Here is a 3,838-nt window from a genome sequence, read left to right on the forward strand (position 1 = left end):
GAGCACAGACAACTTTCAAGTATGTTTTTAGCACTGCCTAGTAATATTATTACATTTGCAGGCCTATACTTTTTCCTACTTGCTGGGGACTATTTCACTTTCTTCTCTTACCTCAAATTTTTAACACCTTACCTTATCCTCACTCTCCATTAACTCTCTTGTCTCTTATGTTTACAGAAAGTAGAAGCAATTATAAAAAATTTCCAAGGGGTGGGGGATGAGCAAATGGATGGCAACAGTCAAAAGGTACAGACTTCCAGGTATAAAGTAAAATAATCATGGGGATGTAACATTCAGTATGGTAACTATAGTTCATAATCCTTCATTGTATATTTGAAAGTTGCAAATGGAATAAATCTTAAAAGTTTTCATCACAAGGGAAAATTTCTAACTATGTATAGAGATGGATGTTAACTAGACTTATTGTGGTGATCATTACATGATATATATATGTATATATATATATTTAATTGTTATGTTATATACCTGCAATTAATATAATGTTATGTGGCAACTATATCAACAAAAAAAGGGAGAGATTTTCCAGCCCCAAACACCATATCTACGAAACTGACCTGCAATTTTTCAATGCTGCCACTCATGAGCTCAGGATTAATCCAACAATATCAGAGAGCCACACCATCAAAATGGCAGAATATGCATTCTCTACTCCCTTACCTTCAAAGAACACTGATTTTTGACAACCACACATGGATGAAAGAGCAAGTATGGAAGTCCAGTAGTCTAGCAGAGAAGTTTCAGGACACTGTTGGAGGAAAACAAACAAGCAAGCAAGCAAACGAACAAACAAATTGGAGATTGGAAGCACTAAGAAGACATAAAAAATACCATTTGATTTTATTTTTGTCTCCTCTTCCCCAAGGTAGCACAGCTCAGTGCCAAGCAAGCTTTTCTTGACCTGTGCGAGTATATGAGTGAGTGCCCAACTTTTTTAGATCCCTAGCTCTAAAGAATGGTGCCAATAAGCCCCCCCCCCCCATTTTTTTTAACCATCTAGAGTACTGAGTTGCTAACTTCATGACTCAGGGGTGGTGAGCTTCTGGAAGAACAGTGGCCATATGTGAGGATGAAACATATCAAAGAGATGTGTATTCTATTAACTGGATCACAGGTTCTATTGGGAGGTCCGCACACGAGCTGCTGAGGATGCCTTGCCTATAGACTTCCCCAACTAACTAATGAACATCCCAGTGTTCTACATACTTTAAACCACAAATAGCTCTACCTAATAATGAACCTTCCCTTATGTGTGCTCCCGACAGTGGCAAAGAGAGCATTGGTAGATAGCTAATAAACATGTGCAAAAAGTTGGCCTGAATCTGCAGACCTGGGAGAAACTATAAACTTGAGCATTTAGCACCTCACTAGAGAAAGCAAAATGGAAGCTGTGAGTACCTAGTCTGACTTTGCAGAATCAAGAGATGGCATAAAAGCCTAAGAATTCTGCCACAAAAATGAGCAATAAGTGAGAATTAAGTATACCCATAGAAAAGGTCTGAGACAGCCTAGAAACCCATTGTAAGGTTAACAGAAGGTTTTCTCTAATGAAGAGAGTAAGTGAAAACCTGAGGAGGTGACTCAAATGTTTAGAGAGCAACACAAATCTCTGAGAAACATAAAAAAATCGAGGAAACATAATACCACCAAATAAAAACAATATATTTTTTTAGTACTTGGCCCTCAAAATTAAAATCTGCAATTTGTCCAGTAAAGATTCAAAATAGCTGTTTTAAAGAAATTCAGTGATTTAGAAGAAAACACAAAACAACTAAATGAAATAAGGAAAACAATACATGAACAAAATGAGAAATTTAACTGAGAAATAGACATTATAAAAAAAGAACAAAACAGGAATTCAAGAACTACAGAATACAATGAATAAAATGAAAAAAATGCAACAGAGAATATCAACAGCAGAATAGATCAAGCAGATGAATCAGTAAATTATAAGATAAGACCTTTAAAATTATCCAGCTAGAGAAATGCAAAGAAAAAAAAATAAGAAAGAGAAAAGAAAGCTTAAGTGAACTATGGGTTAAAAGAAAAAAAAAATGATTATTGGAGCTACAGAAGGAGAAGAAAGAGAGAAGGGAGCTGAAAGACTATTTAAATAAATAATGGCTGAAATCTTCCCAATACTGCAGAGAGGTTTGTGTATACGTTTATTTAGCTAATAAGTCTCATTCCAATTTCAACGCAAAATTACCTTTTACAAGAAATATTATAATAAAACTGTATAAAATCAAAGACGATAAGATAATTTTTAAACTGAAAGAAAAAAAAAATTCTCTAATGCAAGGGAACCCCCTTTAAGGCTATCAGTGGATTTCTCAGCAGAAACCTTGTAAACCCGGAGCATGGACTAATACATTTAAAGTGATAAAAAAACAAACAAATAAAAAAAAAAAACTTCAATCAAGAATGTTACTCAAAAAATTTATCCTTCAGAAATGAATTGGAGATATTTTCCAAAACAAACAAATGTTGTGGGAGTTCATCAAACTAGGCTTATCTTAAAAGAAATGCTGAATAAAGATCTTCACGCTAAAATAAAAAAATGCTAATGAGTAATTCGAAAACATTAAAATATTCAATACACTGGAAAAGGTAAGTATATAGTCAAATTCAGAATACATATATTAGCTAAATGGGTTATTTATTTTTTATTTATTTATTTATTTATTTATTTAGAGGCAAGGCAATCCTTGGTCGACCTCACAGATTGCAAGGACCTTGTCCAGCTTACAATCCTTTATTTTCTATTTTTTACGCCTACAGCACCTGGTCTTCCTAGGTGGTCTCCCATCCAAGTACTAACCAGGCCCAACCCTGCTTAGCTTATGAGATCAGATGGGATCGGGCTTGTTCAGAGTGGCATGGCCATAAATGTTAAATGGATTTTTTTTAAAACCCAACTATATACTTCCTAAAAAAAACCTCAATTAATATTTAAGGATACATATTAAATTATGTCATGCAAATGGAAACAAAAAGAGAGTAGGGTTATATATGTTTATATTGGACAAAATAGAATTCAACACAAAAGCTGTGATAAAGGACAAAAAGTTAGTATATAATAATAAAATGGTCAATTCATCAAAAAGATATAACGATCACAAATATATATATGCACCTAACATTGGAGCACCTAAATATATTAATCAAATACTAATAGACCCTAAGGAAGAAATAGATAACAATATTATAATAATAGGGGACTTCAATACTGCACTTTCAATAATGGATAGATCAGACAGAAAATCAGTAAAAAACAAAATAAAGCATTGCACTTGAACCATACTTTAGACCATATAGATCTAACAGACAAATAAAAATATTTTATCCAATAGCAACAAACATGTTCTTTTCAATCTCACACAGAACATTCTCCAGGATAGATAATATGTTAGAACACACAAAGGAACTGTTAGCAAATTTAACAAATTAAAATCTACCAAATGACTTTTACAGTCACAATGGTGTGAAATTAGAAATAAATAACAGGAGAAAAATTGAAAATTTTATAAATGTGTGGAAATTAAATAACAAACTACTGAAAAACCAATGAGTCAAAGAAGAAATCAAAAGAGAAATAAAAATTATGTTGAAACAAATAAAAATAGAAACAAACATATCAAATGAGAAAATTATCCTATTTGCAATAGTGTTAAAAACAATAAAATACTTAGGTATAAATTTTACCAAGGTGGTGAAAGATTTGTACACTAATATCTGTAATACTTTGGTAACAGAAATTGAAAAGACAGATTGTGTTCATGGATTGGAAAAATTAATATTGTTAAAATGTCCTTACTAC

General features: G+C 32.5%; 1 pseudogene; it reads right to left on the reverse strand.

The window, feature by feature from the left end:
- Positions 1 to 2,790: 2,790 nt before the first annotated feature.
- On the reverse strand, positions 2,791 to 2,909 carry LOC118608139 (annotated as a pseudogene).
- Between the last annotated feature and the right edge of the window lie 929 nt (positions 2,910 to 3,838).

The sequence above is a fragment of the Rousettus aegyptiacus genome, unplaced genomic scaffold, assembly GCF_014176215.1.
Source record: "Rousettus aegyptiacus isolate mRouAeg1 unplaced genomic scaffold, mRouAeg1.p scaffold_m13_p_9, whole genome shotgun sequence".
Taxonomy (NCBI): Eukaryota; Metazoa; Chordata; class Mammalia; order Chiroptera; family Pteropodidae; genus Rousettus; species Rousettus aegyptiacus.